Here is a 23,034-nt window from a genome sequence, read left to right as displayed (position 1 = left end):
GTATCTGCAGACCTTCAAGACTGTCTGCAAAAATGACAGTATCATCAGTGTATCTTATGTTGTTCAATCGTTCTCCGTTTATAAGTATTCCCTCGTCTATGTTCGTTAGCGCTAGGTTCATAATGTGCATCTGAATATGTATTGAACAATAACGGGGACAATATACATCCCTGTCGCACACCTCTTTTTATCTTTATGTCTTCTGTTAACTGATTCCCTACTCTAACAGCTGCAGTTTGTTCGTAATAGATATTGTTTATTATACGGCGATCTCTGCTGTCTAGACCAATTGAATTTAATATTTTCATCAGTTCGTCATGTTTTATTCTATCGAACGCTTTCTGGTAATCAACAAAACACACATATATATCACAATTCACGTCTCTACATCTTTGAAAGAGAACTTATATTGCAAATAGTTTATGTTCACTTAACCCATAGATATAAACTGCTCGTCAAAAGTTAGGGATATAGAAAATTCTGCTGAATTTTTATAGTAGATTTTTTCGTGAACAGATGAACGGATTCCGCTATTTTTTATTATTGTAGACTTTTCTTTAGTATTTACACAGTTATGCAAAGGTTTACTCAAACTTTTCTTTGTACTTATACCGGGTGGAAGAAAAGAAATGTTTTTCTTTTGTTAAGTTTGAGACGCCCTGTAGGGAGGACGAGGTACAAATGGGAGTATATATCGAAATCGTATTGTAGTCTTATGTTTACATGTTTAGAAACATATTGTTTTTTAAATGTTCCTGATATCTTTAGAAATAAAAAAAATATACCGTTTTGTAATTTAACGTGTGTTTGAACCGAGACAAAAGTTTGAGACACCTTGTAGGGAGAAAAAGGCACAAAGGTGAATATACCTCGATATTTTGTTGTAGTCTCATATTTTGTGAATATTTTATTTTTTTAGTTTCTCTAATATCTTTAATAACAAAGGAACTAGACGATATTACTCTTTAATATGTGTTTTAACTGACGACATGCGTCACATCACACATATGAAACATAGAAAAACATATTAAAGAGCAATACCGTCTAGTTTCTTTGTTATTAAAGATATCAGAGAAATTAAAAAAATAAAATATTCAAAAAATATGAGACTACCACATAATATCGGGGTATACTCACCTTTGTGCCTTTTTCTCCCTATAGGTGTCTCAAACTTTTGTTTCGGTTAAAACACATGTTAAATTACAAAATCGTCTATTTTTTTTGTTTCTAAAGATATCAGGGACATTCAAACAACAGCATGTTCACAAAACACAAGACGACAATATTATTCTGATGTATACTCACATTTGTACCTCGTTCGCTCTACAGGGTGTCTCAAACTTAACACAAGAAAAACATATTTTTTTTCTTCCCCCCGGTATAAGTGCAAAAAATAAGTTTGAGTAAACATTTGCACAACTGTGTAAATACTAAAGAAAAGGCTAAAATAAAAAAAATAGCGGAATCCGTCTGTTCACGAAAAAATCTACTATAAAAATTCAGCAAAATTTTCTATATCCCTAACTTTTGACGAGCAGTTTATTATGTAATACTAAATAGATTAGGCAAGGTATGGGCCGCTCTGTACATCGAGCTTTAACGTGAATATCAAGAACGTCATTGGTCAATATATTCACTTTGAGTGGTCTAGCCATCTAGCCATCTTTGTCTGTCACATGCGCAGGATCGCTTGGTTAACCTTCGGATGACTAAGCGGGGGAAATTGTGACCCCAGCGTATGTTTTTCTTTAATAAATTCAAAAGTATTTTCAATTTTTAACTCATTTTTTTATTTGACTTTAATATCATTCTAGATATCCTCATATTTTGAAATAAAAAAAATTCCCTATACTTTACGAATAAAAAATATATTCTGAAGTTGATGTTTAGTAAAATACCGTCTATTATGTGTAATTCCAACTAGTTTTACGCTAATGACGTCGACTTTGCAAAGTAACAAGACACTTACTCAGCATACACACTACACATGACACTAATACTCATGTTGTGACTAACTGAATAACAAAGTCCATGCCAAAAAAAAAATTCATTTTTTTGTTGTCATTTTTGACAATTTTGACCTGGGGTCATTCCCCCCACCCCTTGGTCATCCGTGTAACAAAAAAAGGTTGGTCATCGGAAGGTTAAAAAAGATAGATAAATCACCGATCGACTGCCTGCGCGTTACGCTTTTTTCCTCAGTATGCATTGTCTATCCTTAATATGTCTATGCTCAACCTACAGGTCTATAAAAAACAGACAACCTTTGTAAAAGCCTAAACCATGTCTTATTAAACCATGCCTAAACCTTTTTCTCCGGCTTCGCCGTGCTTCCCAGCTCATAAATGAGCGGCAAGCTTTAAACGGCGGGATCTCTTAATGACACAATCTGGAAGAACAAACACCTAAGACAAAACACAAAAGCAAGAATATATAAAGCAGCAATTACACGATTACACCTATACCTATTGACATGCACGGCGGAGACAAGACCTGACAGAACTAAAACGAGACGACTACTAGAAACAACAGAGATGAAAATACAATATTGGCAGACCAAGACAAAGATGGTGCGCTAATTTAAACAATTTAAGAGGCTAATATTGAAAAAGAAACAGACTTTAAAGCCTACACTCAAGAAATGAGAAGAAGAAATTACGATAACAAAATTTATTTTTTTTTAACTTTTAAAACCTCTAAACTAACATAACAGACATACTAATTACAGTAAATGACTAAAAGGAGTTGCAGTTTTTTGAGTTTGGAGGCTGTGTGGGTAATTATTTCATAATGTGAAGGCCTGCCTTCATGAATAAAACATCGAACATGCTCATTGCCAATTAACAGGTGCTTTCGATTTACAAACGTTTTAAGTGCACAACCAGTTACTTTTTCCAGAATCAAGAGGAACTTGATTTAATCGTTATAATATCAAGTAGAATAATAATTACAGTTCATGTTGTGAGACCGTTCGCGTATGAAAAAAATTCAGTTTCTGTTTATTTGCGGATTCCTGTTAAAAAATGTCCCCTTTAAGGGCATCAGCGCAAAATGTCGCCTGTCAAAATGTTCAGTGTGTTTTAAATGTATTAATTTTTTTCGAATCCTGAGAAAACTAATAAATATTTTTGAAAAATTTAAAAGCAGAATGAAAAATTACATTATTACTGAGGTGCGAAAGTCCCTGAAAACTTCTGTAAATGTTTATTTTAATAAGTTACAGGCTTGAAAATGAAAGAGAAAATTTAGTGTAATTTTTAATTGCAAATAACTTAATAAACGAATAAACTTTATAACGAATAAATTAATTCAATAACGTAATAACGTAATCTTTCATTCTGCGTTTAAATTTTTCAAAAATACTTATTAGTTTTCTTGGGATTCGAAAAAAAAACACATTTAAAACACATTGAAAATTTTGACAGGCGTCAAAATTTTGCCCTTAAACCTCCTTAAATCCCCTTAAACAAATCAGAAGGGTAGCGGGCGAAACTTTTGGGCAGAAATTGTTTTAACGATTTTTTTAAACAAATAAAAGGTCAACTTTTGTGCTACGGAAAATATTATTTAAGCTTTTTGGGTCATTTTAAACAAAAAAGGTCTGTTGCCATTTTTCTCAAAAGTTGACAGTTTTCGAGATATAATTCGAGTTGCTAAGCAATTTAAAATCTGAAAAAGACGAAAATACAGGTTTTCCTGAAACGATTTTTTTTTCAAAAATTTAATGAAAATCCTTTGTAAAAGGTATAATTTTTTTTATTAAAATCCCTTTAAAAACACAGCCAATTACAGAACGTTTTCGAAAGGTTCCATCTAACTGTCGTCATGTAGAGACACATCAACTCACTTTGCAACCCACGTGATGGGAGAGTCATACTGTGCCCAAGGGCATAATTCTTTATAAATATTAATTAAGCATAATTTTATACCATTCAAAGGGTTCTCACCCTGGTATTTCTTTGGTGGCTCAGCTTGCAATTAACCTGTTCTTAACAATGATGATGATTTTGTGAACAATCGAAAGCGTTCTGTAATGTAGCCGTTAAAGGAATTTTAATAAAAAAATTTATATTGTCGAAGCGAAGATCGGTGGAATATGCGCATTTTATCAATGAAATTCGATATTTTTAAGATATTCCAGAAGCCGCTACAGATAAAATGTTTTAACGACCTATTCATCATTCAGAATTACTCAACGGATATTAGTACAGTTAAAATAATTAAGACGATAACCGGATAACATTGATTTAATGAGTCTAATTTAGTTTTTTTTACTTTAATGACAAAAAAAGCAAGCCCATTAGCAGAACCCAATTAAAAATTATTTTGCACATCATATTTGAAACATTATTTGGTTGAAAAATCCCATTTTTGTTGGCAAAAAAATATATTAATTTGTTTGGACTAAATTACAGTTGTGCTTATCTTAAAAAGGATATGTTACTATCAACATTCGCACAGTGTTGCCAAGCTGAATTTTGTTATTTTGGGTGTAAATTTTTTCCACGGATCTCCGAGGGTACAATACCTTTTACAAAGGATTTTTCATTAAATTTTTTATTAAACATTTAATTTCAAGATTCTCACGAGTAATCGGGGCTTATTTCATATATAATATAGACCGATGTTTTTTAATCGTTAATTATGCGCGGCCACTCGACTTTTAAGATGCTGCGCAGTGGCGGCGTGTGACACGCGTCTCACTATATGGTACGTCTCTATCACACTTAAACGTATTATAGTATTATACGTACTGATGCGAAAAGTTCTCAATAAATCTTCTTCTTTAAGTGCCATCTCCGCGGCGGAGGTCGGCAATCATCATAGCTATTCGTATTTTAGAGATGGCTGCTCTGAAAAGTTCATTTGATGTACATCCGTACCACTCTCTCAGGTTGCGCAGCCACGATATTCTGCGTCGCCCTATGTTTCTCTTTCCTTGAATCTTTCCCTGCATAATCAATTGGAGCAAGCTGTATCTCTCTCCACGTGTAATATGTCCGAGATATTCCAATTTTCTTGTTTTGATGGTATTTAGGATTTCCATTTCTTTATTCATCCTTCTCAGAACCTCTTTGTTTATAACGTGTTCTGTCCACGATATTTTCAGAATTCTTCTGTACACCCACAGCTCGAATGATTCTAGTTTTTTCATTGATGTAGCATTCAAGGTCCAAGCTTCCATTCCATAAAACAGAGTCGAGAAAACGTAGCACCTAGCCAACCTAACTCTTAGCTCCAACTTCAAATCTCTTGTGCAGAGCGCTTTCCTCATTTTGTTAAAATTTGCTCTAGCCTTTTCTATCCTGATTTTGATTTCCTGTAAGTAATCTCCTGTGGAGTTGATCATTGTTCCAAGGTATGCATATTGATCGACTCGTTCGATATTGGATCCGTTTATGACGAGATTTTCGTTATTTCTTTGAGTTTTCGATATTCTCATAAACTTTGTCTTCTTGACATTCATTGTTAGCCCGTATTCTTCTCCAAACTCTGCTATTCTGGTCACCAGCCTCTGAAGATCCCCAATATTTTCAGCTAAGATGACAGTGTCATCCGCATATCTAATGTTGTTAATGGGAACTCCATTTACCTTTATTCCAGCTGTTTCACCCTCAAGAGCTTTTTTCAAGATCTCTCCCGAGTAGGCATTAAAAAGAACCGACGACAACACGCATCCCTGTCTCACTCCACGTCTGATTTCAATTTCCTCTGACAGCTGATCGTTAACAGGTACTTTTGCTCGTTGCTTATAGTATAAATTCGATATAATCCTGAGGTCATTGTAGTCCAGCTTCTTTGATTCCAGGACATGCATTAATTGTTCATGTCGTACTTTGTCGAATGCTTTATTATAGTCAATAAAACAAGCATATATATCTTGATTGACGTCCAGGCACCTTTGTATAAGTTTGTTAAGTGAAAAAAGAGCTTCACGAGTTCCCAGGCCTTTGCGAAACCCAAATTGCGTATCATTAATGTCTATGTCTAGTTTATGATATATTCGGTTATGGATGACTTTCAGTAGCAACTTTAGCACATGCGACTTCAAACTAATGGTGCGTTAGTCGCCGCCTTCTCTTGCGTTTTTCTTTTTAGGGAGGCAAATAAAGATCGACGTCAACCATTCTTTGGGTAATGTGCCTGAGCTATAAATTTTGTTCAAGAGTACCACTAAAACATCAATATGCTGCTCATCTATAATTTTTAAAAGGTCGATAGGAAACATGTCAGGTCCTGGGCTTTTTCTGTTCTTCATTGTTTTTAACGCATGTATTATTTCTTCCGTTGTAATATATGGACCTATTTCTCCTGAAGTAAGTTCTATGTGTTCCAGGTACCCTCTTTCATCATCGAACAGTGCAGCGATGTATTCTGCCCAACGTTGTACTTTCTCATCGGTCTCTGTTATAGCGACCCCGTGTCTATCCAGAAGTGCACCAGTTAGATTTTGCTTTCTTAATCCAGCCATTTCTTTGACTTTCTTATGTAGGTTAAATAGATCGTATCTTTTTTGGAGATCCTCGATCTCTTTGCATTTCTCTTCAAGTGTGAGTGTAATTTTGGCGATAAGTGGGTTGTGGTCTGAGGCCACATCTGCTCCGGGATATGCTTTTACGGCTTTAACAGCATTACGGTATCTTTCGTTTATCATAATGTAGTCTATCTGGTTCCTAACTACTTTCTCCGATGAATCTGCGGGCGATCGCCATGTATACAATCGTCTGTTGGGTAGTTTGAAAACTGTGTTTGTGATAATGAAGTTCTGCTCTTGGCAAAATTGTAGTAGACGATCACCTCTCTCATTGCGATTTCCCAGACCATATTTTCCTACACATTTTCCGCTTTGCCCCTTTCCAATTTTTGCATTGAAATCACTTAGGACTATCGTGATTTCTCTGCTTTTTGTTTTTTTTTCAGTGCTTCTTCTCAATAAATACTTGACATTTATTAAAATTTTATAATTTATTATTAAACGTTTTTTAAAATATTTTATTCAATGAATTATTGCCAATGTGCTAATTAAATTCGCCTTCCATATAGTGCAACAAAGACGCATATTCACAATTAAAAAACAATGTTCTAAATAATTGAAATAAGTCCCAATTACTCGTCAGAATCTTGAAATTGAATTTTTAAACTTCAATTTAGGCACTTTATGCAACCTCAAACATAATAATTTACACATGAGTTTTAAGCTTCAAAAATGCGTATTTTCGCATTTTACTAATTTTAAATCGCTTGCAACTCGAAAACTACCAATTTTTGAGAAAAATGACCAAAAACCTTTTTTGTTTAACATTAACGAAAAAACCTACAAAAAATATTTTCCGGGGCAAATAAAGGTGATCTTTTGAATTTGTTTAAAAAAATTACTCTTACACAATTTCTATCCAAAAATTTCGACCGATACGCTTGTGATTTATTTTAAGAGGACATTTTTGAACAGAAATTCGCAAAAAACCGAATCAGATAATTTTTTCACACGGTAGTGGACTCACAACATGAACTATTACAGAATCAAGAAGAACTTGATTTAATCGTTTTAATATCAAGTAGATTAATTATGCTTAGTTACCGTGCTTGGAAGCTTGATGATGGGTTCGTTAATTTCTTTAAAAAACCTTTTTTTACTTCAGTCGCAAATTTATGATGATGAATATGTAGTTCGAAATTTATTTCAAAATATTTCCGGACTCTTAATTAATGGTCGCATATTTTCTCAGCATTATCACTGTTGACAACGGAGGTATCGAATTAATTAAGCCTTATGGTAACCTAAACCTATAATTTAAAAAATACCATAGAACACAGGACACAGAACCATAATGCAATAAGCCTGTATTTTTACATCTTACAATGGTTGTTTGCCATTCTTGGCTTTGTTTTCAGACTTAACTTGCTCTATCTTCCAATAAGAGATCTTAGTTATTCTGTATAGAGTTCGGCATGCCAGCGTACATTTGCTTCATTAATCTGACGAAGGCGTTTGACAGAGTTCGCCTGAGATACATTCTAAATATATTAATAGAAAATAAAACACCGACCAGCATAACAAGATAGTCCATAACCTAAATAACAAGAACGTAACCAAAGTTAGAGCAGAAGACCAGTTCACTGAAAATATTCCAACACCGGGAGGAATTAGACAAGGAGACAGTTTAAGCCCCTTCTTGTTTAACCTACTCATGGGCAAAATTATAAACAAAGTAACATCTCTTAATCTCGGATATAGAATGGGCAACAAAAGAATTGGTATGGTGTGTTACGCAGATGATGCAGCAATTATTGCTGAATCAGAAGATGATCTTCAGAGACAGCTCTTTCAAGTAAGCCGCCAACTAAATATGAACATTTCTACCAACAAAACTAAATGTATAACAATAGCAAAAGATCCTCTCAGATGTAAGTTAGTGATTGGGAACAACCCCATAGAACAGGTGATGCAATTCAGATATCTGGGCATACATATATCAAGCACTCACGACCCAGTAAAGGACCTGAGGAGTCAGATCAACAAAACATCTGCATTGTCAGGATGTCTGCGGGAGATAGTCTGGTCAAATCCGTATATGCGCACAGATGGTAACATTAGAATCTACAAGACTTGCGTACGACCGATCATGACATATGGCATAGAAGTGCGCGAAGACACCAACAAAACGAAACAGATGCTAAGAGTTGCTAATATGAAAACCGTAAGAACAATAGTGGGGAAAACAAGAAGAGACAGAGTAAGAAATAGACATTAGAGAGCAATGCAAAATTCAAGATATTGTAAGATAGGGAAGGCAGCGCAAGAGGATGTGGTACAACCATGTAAGACGAATGGATGAGAATAGATTCCCAAAAATTGCCCTAGAAAACAACCCGCCCGGTTGTTTTCTAACAAAAAGACCCCCCGGAAGACCACCTAAAAGATGGAGGCATAGTTGGCAATCTACCTCCCAGGAAATTAACCAGAGGCAGCTTCAGAATTAAACAGATCGAAAGATCTTCAAGAAGTAATAGAAGAAGAAGTTATTCTGTGTGTCGAACATCCTCACATAGCGGTCCAGACTTCCGAATCCTTTTTGGAACGTGACTGCCTGTGATTTTTCTGGGTCTACTGCAATATTCTATTAAATACGCCAATCTTCCAACTGATTTAGAGCATCTTGTAGACATCTTCTTGCTAGGTTTGGATCTTGACTTCTTGTTGCTATTGCTGTGTCATCGGCATATAGGCTGAGCATGGTTTGCGCAGTGTATATGACATGGTATTCAGAATGGGTGACAGTACTCCCCCCAGTGGCACTTCTGCCTCGATCATTCCAACTGTAGACAGGACGTATCCTATCTGAATCCTGAATTTTCCATTTGCTAGATAGGACAAAAGAATGCATGTCATTATCTTGCTGTATCCAAGTCGGCACATTTTGTGAATAAACCTTTCGTACCACACTTTGTCAAATGCCTTACTGACATCTAGACATGCAGGTGCAATGTATTTATTCTGGCTGAATCCCTCTGTGATGTATTCGGTCAGCCTTAACACTTAAAGCTCGCTGGAGTGTTCCAATTCTGAAACCAAATTGTGCTTCCGGTATCGTGCCTATTGTTTTAGTATTTTTTTTTTAACCTAGCTAGTATTACCCTCTCTGCAACCTTGCTTATTGATGATATTAGACTGATTGGTCTGTAGATTATCACATGTGCTTCTTTCCATTTCTTAGGAAATCTTCTTAGTCTGAGCATCGCATTTATGATTTAAGATTTTTTAGTGCCTTGTTAATGACCCTGTCTGGTCCTGGAGCTTTTTTGCTTTTAGGTATTTAATTATTCGTTTGACTTCTTTTGGGGAGGAGTGAGTTATTCCTATTTCTCCTGGGTTTCTTGATACTCTTCTGTAACTACATTCTACTTCTTCCATGAAATCTATCCCTTCATTCTGATGATAGTTTAGCATGAATTGTCTTTCAAGCGAATTTTTCATGGCATTTTCTCTTTCTCCTTAAGTTTTTTTAAGTCGTTGTTTATCTCCTGATCCTCCTTTTACAGTTAGTTTTTCTTCAGTTTTTTATTTTCTCTTTCTCTTTAAGTTCTTTTAAGTCGTTGTTTATCTTCTGAAATCTTCCTTTTACAGGTGGTTTTTCTTCAATTTTTGGGCTTCTTTCAACTGCATTTAGTATACACCTTTCTAATTCTGCTACTTTTTCTTCCAGTTTGTTGACAGAGTGGATTGTTGGAATTCTGCCAATGTTTTCACTGACTTCTGGTATCCTTCTGAAGGTTTGTTTTTTTCTTCTGGTATGTATGGAGTGGATTTGTTCCAACCCTTCTATAGTTAATATGATTGGGTTGTGGTTTCCGTTTCCTTCTGGTACTGATTGTACCATATCATACAGTTTTTCTAGGTTGTTCAGAATTGCTATGCCCAATATGTTTAAAGTACGTCTCCCTCGGGGAAGTAAGACCGTTCTTCCGATCCAGTTCCTATTGAGTTGCCTTTATCTTCTAGGTCAGGGGTTCCCAACCTTCTAGCAACTGCGTACCACCTGATACATTTTGAAGATTTTGGCGTACGACCAAACACCGGTGGAGGGGGCATGGAATGGAAAGAAACTATGTTTTTAGAAACATATTTTCTATTAGAAATACGTCCATTGGCTTGATACATTTTATCCAGAAGTCAATTAAGGATTTATGTTTAAAACTGTCTTCTGTGAAATCGATGAATGTTTCCTGTAAATCCTGTAATTCCAACTCATTTGGTGGATGATACTGCAACAGGATTTCTGATTCAGTCAAGTTTTGAATAATTTTCAGAAAAATATTTATTAAAACTTTCTTGAGGTGATTACAAGTGAAGAATTATATGAGCAACCACATCTGGTATTGGAGATATTTGGATTTCGTTACAAAATGGTGACAGCAAAGGAAATGCAGAGAGATCCTTCCCCTGTATTTGAGAACATAAAATAACCAACTTTTTCTTGGAGTTTATTTTCTCATTGACTCTGAAGGGTGTTGTGTTTGCTCCCCGAAAGACTCATGTTCAGTGTGTTGAGTCTTTCAAAAATGTCATCTAGATTCGCCAATCTTGACAACCATTCTCCATCACAGAACAACTTTTTCATGTCACTATTTTTTTTTAATAAAAAGCATTAAAATTTCTGACCTCAGTTTGAAGAGACGGGTGAAAAGACACACTGGCACTTCCTCAGAAAAAGACCCATCGTAATCGCTTGTTTCACCCAAGCGACGCGTACCACCTGAAATCTTACCGCGTACCACCAGTGGTACGCGTACCACCGGTTGGGAATCCCTGTTCTAGGTAGTTACATAGTATTCTATCGTTCGTGTTTGTTGTTCTGTTGTGCCCATTTGGAGATCTGGAGTTTAGGTCACCTATTATTATTGTTTTTTCTTCTCTGTCCATGACGGCATTTATATCTTCGTTTTGGACTGGAACGTATGGAACGAGGAAGCAGAAACAGAAGAAAAAAAGAATGTGTGTGTACTTTGTACGCACGTAAGAAGATATTCTTCTATTATATAATAGGTAATTTAAACGAAGTAAATATACTGAAAAGGTTATTTGTACTTATTTTATTTAAAAATCAAACTAACTTTCTTATCTACCACTTTCAAAAAAGAAGAATATCTTCAAAAATTATATAATAATATAATTACAATCATAAAATCTATAAAAAAAAATAAAAAAATAATAACTTGCTTGGGGCTTGAACCCACTTCACGTCTACCGCGCCGTACGAAAGTTGACGCCATTTCAAACTGCACCAAACTCTCGTATACGTCATGTGGGAATATACACAAACTAAACGTTTACACCATAAATTTATATGAATTTAATAAAATTATTAGTTTGATTTTTGTCGAAATAAAATACAACAAAATATAAAGTAAGAAAACGATATATGAGATGAAGATTTGTAGAAAGTTTGTTCGTAATCAGATTATGTAAATTAAAGCATTGCCTACTAATAGGTAACTACATTATTTTGTTTACATTTTCCAAATAGATAGGTATTTAAACTATTAGGTATTTCCAACTGAAACATTTAGAATTACGTACCTGCGGCTTTTCAAAACTATTTAAAAAGTCACTATAATTATAAATTTGATTTTATTTCTGTCCGCACATCAATAAAAACTAATATTATACAATATTTTTGTTTACCGATAACCTCCATATTGAACAATTATTGACAGATCATTTCAAAATTTCAACACCCAATCAGAGCCCGTATAACAACTAATACCATACTGTCGGTGTGCGCATGCACGCGGATCAATCAAATTTTACCCTCAATCGATTCGCCGCTAAAGAAGAATATCTTCAAAAACGATGGTTTTTCTTATGTTTCTATTTTGACAATAGTTGCTTCCATTGTTTCCAATCCATTAGGTGTGGGCATTCTGTTGTATTTTATTGCTTTTCTGCCTGAGATTGCTGCGCCTGATGAGTTTAGGCTACGGCTCCACGGGCTGGAAATTGACGCTAGCAGTAGCCGCAAAACGAACTTAAGGTTCCACGGAACGGAATAGGAATAGCCGAACTGAACCGACTACGCACAAGTCCTGTAGTCGGTACAGTTCGGCTATTCCTATTCCGTTCTGCGGAACCTTAAGTTCGTTTTGCGGCTACTGCTAGCGTCAATCTCCAGCCCGTGGAGCCGTAGCCTTATTCTAAAGTAGTTGCTGTAGATGTCATATCCTAGAATTTTCTTATGCCTTTGGTATAATAATTTTATATGTTTTTAAAGTGATACCAAAAAAACAACACTACAGCTCTATTAATATACACCCCAAACGCCATAAAATATTTTAAAAGTATGTACTGGAAAACGACACCATATTTACCTAATGTTGATAAACTTATCACAAAACTTCAAGAGAGTCGTTAAATGAGTACATAAATAATATATTTACTGCCAACAGACACTTTTAGACCATGAAAATTTTGTTTTATGGCTGTTGCGTCTCGAATTGACTTAAAATCAGTTCAATAAGTTATGTATTTATGTTATTTAAAATGTAAAATACGTGTTTAAATAGCATGTAACTTATGCGTTCTATTTTCTCGATAATTATTTCAATATATGGAAATAAACTAGTGTGTACTAAAATGGAATCGGTAAAAAGTTGTGAGAATGTCTATGAACGCTACCGATTGAAGAAATTAGAAACGAGGTGAACAGAATGATTACTAAATGAACATAAAGGAACCAGTTTGTAATGGTTCGGCGTTTATATTTATATACAGTGTGTTTACTTTTCAATTAGATATAGGAGTACACCCAACACCCTGGGCAACACTGCTTCCCCATTTCACACACCTGAGTCGCGCGGATTTATTCAATCATTCGTCGATTATACAGTGGCAATGCAACTCATTGTCATAAGCGATGTTGCCGATTTTAGCGTTTCCTTCAGTCGCGTATCTCTAATTGAAAACAAAACGTATGGTATGCGGTGATCTAAAATTATGTATTCATTTCTGATATTTCGTCTGTAACTGCGGAAGATTTTATTAAAGGCTATATAGCAGCAGACGGATAGATACATATGATTTCCTGTCGTCTCTTTAATGATGAATGAGAGCCAGTGACCAAGGTCAAAACCAAAGTCACTGGCTCACAGGACGAACACACATTTGGAGAAGAGGCAATTTCTAGAGGATTCACAAAAAGAAAGGTAAATAATGGAGAAATAACTCAACGTTATGTCTAGGATTGAGGAATCTTATATTTCTGTGGCTTAGTTCTAAAAGGGCCAATGTCAAATTTTTGTTTTTTTGTACAGCTTTCTTTTGAATTTAAATGCAAAAAATTGACACTGGCCCTTTAGCATTAAACCACATTATGTGACTTGGTGTTAAAATGGCCACTTTCAATTTTTTGCATTTTGTTTGGTCAATATTAAATTCAAAAGAAAGCTGTACAAAAAAAAAGAATGTGTGTACTTTGTACGCACGTAAGAAGTTATACTTCTATTATATAATTTCAACGAAGTAAATATACTTAACAGGTCATTTGTATTTTATTTAAATATTAAACTAACTTTCCATCTACCACTTTCAAAAAATTTTTATTAAAACAACCAAAAATAAAAAAAATATGAATCGTCCAGGATTGTAACCAGGGACCTTCCGATCTCTGATCCAACGCTCTACCAACTAGGCTACCGAGCCTCTTGTAAGTGACACGTAAGTTTCGAATATAATTACACAACACGGTGACAAATAGATCGAGTGGAAAATGTTATACCTACATATTTTATTATTTCCTACTACACAGGAAAACAAATCCATAGACACACAAATTATAATAAATAATACACTTACTAAAAACACTAATATATTCTTTTCACACCTTTTCTTGCACTGATATATTTATACATAACTTGAAAGATTCAGCAACTAAACGCCATACTGTCTGTGTGCGCATGCGCGCAGTATTATGAAAATTTACTCTCAATCGCGCCTAAAGAAGTATAACTTCAAAAACAAAAATTTGACATTGGCCCTTTTAGAACCAAGCCACAGATTTATCCGTAGAGCGGCGTAGAGCCAAGTTTAACAGATGCTGTGCTATTCTCTCAGGTTGCCATTATATTTTACGTCTCATTATGCTTCTCTTTCCTTGGATCTTTCCCTGCTCAATCAGTTGGTGTAAGTGCTATCTCTCTCCATGTGTAATTTGTCCAAGATATTCCAATTTCCTTGTTTTGATTGCACTTATTTAAAATTTCTATTTCTTTATTCAACCTTTTCTGATACATCGGCTCTATAAAATTACACTGAAGTACCAAAGTCGAAAAATGTATTTTCCCAAAGTCGAAAAATGTATTTAAAAAGAAAGATTCCGAAAATGTGGAAAACGTAAAATATACATTTTCAACGAAAACTTTTCGTTTATAAATTCGCAAAGTCTGTGTGTTATTGCGTCGCCGCTCCTGCAATACTTAGAGTAGATTTATCGATGGATTCTTATGTAGTTCTGTCTTCTGAATCCAAATCTGAAAACGGCATTTCGATATCTCTAACCGTCTTCGAGATAATCGACCTCAAAATCTAAAATGTGACGTCACAATCCTTTTATTTTCCGCCGACACACTAAACGTCAGCTGAAATCGTTTATAGTAAGTAGGCTAGTTTTTTTAATCTGAATTTGTTAAGCAAAGCATAGGTTATTTACATTTGAGTTTGACATTTCGTGAATGTCAAACTAAATTTTAAATTAAGTATTAATAAAATATCAATGACATTTATAGTGAATTTAATTATTATATAAAATAAATAAGATGTTCAAAAATACAATTTGAGTATATTTTGAAAGCAATAATTTATTAACTTTAAAAAGGTTTATACGAGTATACGGCCTCCCCTTTAATGAGACTACCTAATGATAAATGAATTGCTCCATTTGTTATGAAATGAAAATTGTTATTATAGTCGGTTCGGTAAACTCAGACACAACTGGCTAGTGATTTTAGTAGGTAATTTTTTTTTTGTTTTTTGCCAATTTTACCGAAATTGGCAAAATTACTAATTATTTAGTATTATTAACTATTTAGTAATTATTTTTTTGTCGAATTGGCAAAATTACTGACTAAAATCACTAGCCAGTTGTGTCTGAGTTTAGCGAACCGAATATATGAAATGTTGTTTGGAATAAAAAATTATGGTCTTCATGTGCAATTACATCCTTCTAATGGAAAAAAATATTTGAAGATTTTTCTCAAATTATGGATACTAACAACATTTTCATTTATTTTTAACTTGACGAAGAAAAGTGATTCTTCATAAAAAGCTCTCATGGTCTAAGATTTATGATGCAACCATCATATATCAAATTTTATTAATTTTATACGAGGTATATAAAAAATATGAATTTCGATCAAGAGTAAAGTACCTTTATAATTCACAACATTTAAATTAGAATGATATAATTGCACATTAAAACATAATTTTTAATTCTGAACAACTTTTCATAATAGCAAATTTTCCATATTATGAATTAAAATACGTAAATAAACAAAGTTTTCGTTATGATAATGCTCGCATTTTCAGCTTGTTCCTTAATAACACTCGTACCCATCTGACATTCTTCTACAATTTATTGACTTCATCGTAGACGTTAAATCCCTAAAATATATCTTCAGGGCCCCTAAATTTGGTCGTTCCGGCAATTGATTCCAAATTAAGGTATGAACAGAGGAAGCATTTTTAAAACATTTTTCCTAATTAACATATACAACTTTATAGTACAAACGATAATGTATCGCCGTTGAAGATATGCAAATGCAGTCGTAAATTACGTGGTCTTTGACCTAAATACACATAAAATATAACATATATTTTAAAATACAAAATAATTATGAATAATGATGTTTTTAAACAATTTGGTATATACGAGTACTTACAATACGCACTTTGTAGAAACCGGACAGAAGAACTTTGCTAGCTCAGAAAATACCCGTTAAATACCAAAAAATTAAAATACATTTTTTATACAACATAGAATAATGCAATAAAAGCATCATAGTTACAATTTGGAGAAATGATAAGAAGAAGACAAAATGAGCAGGTCCCACAATTTAAAGAGGGAATTTGGTCCCATGTAGATGAATTTTCTAAATGAACGTTCAAAGCAGTGTTGCCAATCGGCGGATAATTATCCGATTTGCGTACCTTTTTGAGAGTTGTCGTATCTTCTTCGTATGTTTAAATAAATCGGATATTTGCGGATATTTTTCAGTGTATCTACCATCGACTAAAACTTTCTCATCCATATATTCCCAACACCAACAACACATTAATTTTGTTTGGTTCCACCCAAATTTTTATAAATAGCCTACTGGATGAATGTTAGTGACATCCGATACTTTTCATCTTTTGACAAAAGGGACATGTGCCGATTCTTTTGTTTAGAATTTAAATGCACAAGTGCACCCACTTAAAGCATACTAATCCAATTCAAATTTCAAAAACCGTCTGCCCTCCGATGTTATTTATGAGTTTTTAGTTGTTAGTCTTTAAACTTATGAAAGCTAATTCACGCACGATTTAGTTTTATTTTCATTTTATGTAGTGCAGTGCTTAAGTAAACGTTTCCAGATTTCTCGGACATGAGATGTAGTTAAATCTAGTTCTTTTTTGTAAAGTTCTATCAAATCTAATATCTTAAACAAAACCATTTCATCAAAACATGTTATACTTACCTAATTATATTTATGATTTTTTTGAGGAATGTAATGGTACTATGAAGAAAAGGACTTTCCGGCACAGAAACGTCACTTTTCTGCACACTACTGTCAGTTATGCTGTGAGAAAATATTAAGTTTGTTAACATAAAATTGTGCAGAAAAATGCATTTGGAATAGCGGTTGTAGAAAATCTACCTATTTGAAACTAGTAATATCTAGATATCTACTAATTAACTCAAAAATCCTTCAAATTTTTTGCCTATAAAAATTATTTAGTCGGGCATTAACGTTGAACGCACCACGGGTATTATGGATAATAACTTTGATACCTTAATAACTACAAGACTGTCAAATACATCTCTATTTATTTAGTTGTAATAAATCTTTGGTTTTTAAAAGAGCGTAGGCGCAAAATTTCGGACCAATAATCTTTAAACGTATTTATTTTTTTCGAATCCTGAGAAAACTAATAAATATTTTTGAAAAATTTGAACGCAGAATAAAAGATTCCATTATTACCGAGGGCTGAAAGTCCCTTAGAATAAACAAAATGTTTCTTTTGAATGAGATATTTGAAATTAAAAATCACACTTAATATTCTCTTTTCCTTTTACCCCTGTAACATATTAAAATAAAAATTATAGAAATCTTCAGGGACTTTTGGCCCTCGGTAATAATGTAATCTTTCATTCTGCGTTTAAATTTTTAAATAATACTTATTAGCTTTCTCAGGACTCGAAAAAAATAATGCATTTTAAAAGCATTGACCAGAAATTTTGCGCCTATGCTATTAGTGTAGCTGTAGTTTATTTTGTATTGATTTTTGTATTGATATTTATTTAGAATTTAACACTTACGATAATACAAAATACGAATAATATAATAATAGTAAGTAAATAGTATTTTCCACCTACCTCTACCGAAAGTATACTTTTCCGGACCTGATTGTAGGGAGCAAAGTTGTACTTTTCCTCCCTAGGGAGGAAAATATTTTTCCTCCCTAGGGAGGAAAAGTAAAAGTGACGTCATGGTATTTCATTCATGAAATGTAACTTATTGACGCCCTGTACAATATCTATTTTCTATTACGTAAGTTTCTATACATTTTACGTTTATTTATAAAACACTCTGTATTTTACAGAATGGTAAAAAACAGTAAATTGTTATTTTGATTTAACAATGTTTACATTATTAATTTGACTTATATTTGACAGTTGACAGTTATATTGTACGTACTTGTTAGTTTTAGTTCTAATAAATTTTGTTGGTTAGTTACATAAATAAATTAAGTAAAAATGAAAAAATGACTTGTTATTTGAGGAAGGTGGAAAAACCATATGTATAACATGGGAGTAAAGTGCCTTTTCCTCCCTTGAATGATTACTGCCCTCCGCTACGCGTCGGGCAGTAAACTTCATTCTCGGGAGGAAAAGTAGCACTTTCCTCCCTTGTTATACAAATAGCTATTTCCACCTACCTCTACCGAAAGTATACTTTTCCGGACCTGATTGTAGGGAGTTGTACTTTTCCTCCCTAGGGAGGAAAAGTAAAAGTGACGTCATGTTATTTCATTCATGAAATATAACTTATTGACGCCCTGTAAAATATCTATTTTCTATTACGTAAGTATCTATACGTTTTAACGTTTATTTAAAAACACTCTCTATTTTACAGAATGGTAAAAAACAGTAAATTTTTATTCTAATTTAACAATGTTTACATTAATAATTTGACTTATATTTGACAGTTGACAGTTATATTGTACCTACTTCTTAGTTTTAGTTCTAATAAATTTTGTTGGTTAGTTACATAAACAAATTAAGTAAAAATGAAAAAATGACTTGTTATTTGAGGAAGGTGGAAAAACCATATGTATAACATGGGAGTAAAGTGCCTTTTACTCCCTTGAATGATTACTACCCTCCGCTACGTGTCGGGCAGTAAACTTCATTCTCGGGAGGAAAAGTAGCACTTTCCTCCCTTGTTATACAAATAGCTATTACATACAGGAATTAGGCAATAATCAGCTAGGATACGAGATTTTCATCTTTAAACGAAAATTTTTAAACTGTGAAATAGAGAATCCAGTAGATTAAAGGGCCGGTTGTTCGAACGCTAATCAGAAATGGAATCAACTGATCATTATCAAATATTTAATTACTGTCAATGTCAACTTTGATTGGGTTGCTGAAAACATAATTTATTACAATTATGAGATTAATTGGTTAATTAATCAATTATGTTAATAATTGTTACTTTAATTGATAATTAATAATTAATTAATCAATCAATTATGTTAATTATCATAATGATAATTGATTACAATCAACTGATTGGCGTACGAACAACGGATGTTGTTATTTGATGGTTGTTAAGGGGACTAAAAGAATAACATTGGCAACATTGATTTTAATAACAGAATAATTTTTGACCTAGCGTACCTTTTCGTGACAAATCGGAAATTTTTCGAGCGATCATCGGATAATCTAGAGAAATGCGATTGGCAACACTGGTTCAAAGAACATAATGGAGAAATGATAGGGAAGCCTACATCCAAAAATAAATATGTATGTACTATGGCGGGAGGGTATCAGAAGCATAATACGGTTAGCTATTTCTCTCTTTTTTAGAACATTTGAATAACTTCGCTTAATCAAATAATAAAATCGCTTCTAAAAGTAACCAGAAAAAAGAAAATATCAAAGAAAACTTTTATACTTTAATACTATACCCACAACTTTATAAGTGGGCTTTATTACTTGGATGGAGTTCACTGGATACATTCACTGAAGCAATGGAGAAAAAACTTGAAGCCTTCGAGATGTGGCTATACAGGCGAATCCTAAGGATATCATGGACGGACAAGATAACCAACGAGACCGTACTACGATGAATGGGGAAAGAAAGAGAAGTGATGTATACAATTAAAAGGGGAAAGTTAGAATATTTCGGACACAATAATGAGAAGAGGCACTAAATACAGATTACTGAAGGTAATCCTTCAATGTAAAGTATTCGGAAAGCGGGGAGAAGAAGAATATCATGGTTAAAGAACCTGAGGAAATGGTTCTCCATAACAACAACTAATCTATTTAAAGCATCAAGCATAAATAATTATAGCCAGAATGATCGCCAATATTCGAAACGAATAGGCACTAAAAGAAGAAGATTACTTGGATCTGTGCTTGATGAAGCAGCAGGACAATATGTATAGGATAAGAACTAACAAAGAGCTCGAAAAACTTTGCCCAGACGCCAACACAATAAAAGAAATAAAGTCCAGAAGACTCCAATGGACAGGACACCTCAGAAGACATTCTGACCAAAGAGCAGTAAGACTGGTGTGGGAGGAAGTTCCAACTGGAAGAAGACCACGTGGACGTCATCGACTCCGGTGGCGAGATAATATAACAGGAGACCTGAACACTATGGGCGTGGAGAATTGGATAGAGGTTGCTCAAGATAGAGAAGAGTAGAGGCATGTTGTCGAGTCGGCTAAAATCCACGAAGGGTTGTTACGCCACGGAGTAAGTAAGTAAACTTTATTAAAAGTGTATCATCTTCCTTATCATCTTCTTTAGTCTCAGCATCCGTATGGCTTGCAAATTGTAGAAGCCTCGAAGGGGTAACCAGAGAAAGTTCCCATTGTTTTCAGTCAGGTGGGATGTAGACTAACATTACGTTGTTTTATATGCCATTAGAGTAAAAACTTAGTCTTTTGTTAGCAGTTGCCGCTAGAGCATCTATGCCATTTCGTTCGTTGCAATTCGTGACTGCACGCCAGGGTTTGTTTTGGTTGGATCAGAGAGAGCAGCATATGTGCCTCCTGATGAGAGACTAATAAGTTTCGAAACCAATAGAGGTGCTCGCTGCACTCTCTGATTGGACTAGATACAGTAGCGGCTAGTCAGGGTCGGCAGGGTCGGCAGTGCCGACCCACACATTTATGGACACATTATAGATTTTTTTAAATATATAAGTTAATCGTTAAATATATAAGAGTTGATGATATTCGTTTCTGTGAAATAAAAAAAATATCTGTGAGATAATACAGACTAAATTTTATTCATTGTTTTTAAAAGAATTCGAACGATCTGATACGTTAAGTGATCCCTTTGCGCTGTGCGTAAGAGACTTTTCAAATTAAGGATCCTAGCCAGCCATACACCCGACTGCGATTGTGTGAATTCATGGCCCGCTTCGGCTAGCCGTACCCAATTGAGCATTTGCTTGTAATAAGACGCTATGGAATATTAGCCGATAGGCAACCAATTATACATTCCCCGTATTTATTTGAATGACAAGTACGGCAGAAAAACAATCTGCCGAGCACAGCGGTGATCTGCAAACGGCAACAAAACACGTACTTGAACGTTGAGATTTAATTTGGACGTTGAGAGGTGACTCATATTTGTTTGCAGAAATTGCTTGAAAATAACTCATATAATAATATTTGAGTTATCCTCCCACTTAAAAAGGTCCGAAACATTGTTTAAATAATCAAAATATCAAAAAATAAAGGAAAAATTTCTTTTTCTTCATTTTTTGATTATAACTTTAAAAGTATTCATTTTCGAGAAAAGTTGCACTGACATAAAAGTTGCGTAATTAAATTTTCTACAATAAAGGATTAGCTAAAAATTTTAAAAATTGTCACTCTTGTTGCAAAATAGCAATAAATGCGAAAAAATCATAAAAAACAAGTATTCGCATTTTACGTTTTTCAACCGTTTATGCTACACTTCAGACCTTCATAATTTTACCCAGAAAAACTATATCATATAATAAAAAAATACTGTGAATTTCATTAAGATCGGTTCAATAGATTTTGCAAGATAAATTTTGCAATCCAGCTTTCGCAAAAAAATTAATTTTTTCAAAATATTGCAGAACTGAAAATAAAGCAGACAGCAAGTTGAATTTATGTTTACGTATAGAAGAATACGGTACCTTTCTTCTATATGTAAAAAAATTCAACTTGCTATCTGCTTTATTGTCAGTACTACAACATTTTGAAAAAATTAATTTTTTTTGCAAAAGCTAGATTGCAAAATTTATTTTGCAAAATGTTTTGAATCGATCTTAATGAAATTTACAGTATAGTTTTATTATATCATAAAGGTTTTCTGGTTAAAATATGAAGGTCGTAAGTGTTGAATAATAAATGGTTGAAAAACGTAAAATGCGAATACTTATTTTTTATGTTTTTTTCGCAATTATTGCTGTATTGCAACAAGGATGACACTTTTTTAAATTTTTAACCAATCCTATATTGTAGGAAATTTAGTTACCCAACTTTTATGTCAGTGTAACTTTTCTCAGAAGTGAATACTTTGAAAGTTAAAATCAAAAAACGAAGAAAAAAATCGAAGTTTTTCTTAATTTTTTGACAGTTTGATTATTTAAACAATGTTCCGGACCTTTTTGAGCGGACTCAATTATTATTTACAAGGAATTTTCAAAATATCTATTATCATTAAAAATTATCCATCATTCTTTATTCAAATAAAATAAGAAAATGGATTAACAGTTTTATATGCTGATCTAAATATTTTCGGAAGGTGGGATAAGTTACAAAATATGTTTAATTTTATATACTGCAATTCATTAGGTACAACAAACTGTTCCCGAATTTAATACATTATTGTGCTCAAATGTGGGCAAATTCTGCCTCAAATGAACAGGATTTCTCTTGTCTCAAAAAAGTCAAAACGTATTGTCGAAACACCATGAAACAAGAGATAATGTCAAACTTGTCTCAAATGTCAATAGAAAAAACTTTTAAAACCTCTCCAAAACAATAATAAATTTTACAATGAC

The sequence above is a fragment of the Diabrotica virgifera genome, chromosome 9 (genome assembly GCF_917563875.1).
Source record: "Diabrotica virgifera virgifera chromosome 9, PGI_DIABVI_V3a".
Lineage (NCBI taxonomy): Eukaryota > Metazoa > Arthropoda > Insecta > Coleoptera > Chrysomelidae > Diabrotica > Diabrotica virgifera.
Note: the sequence above shows the minus strand (reverse complement) of the source record.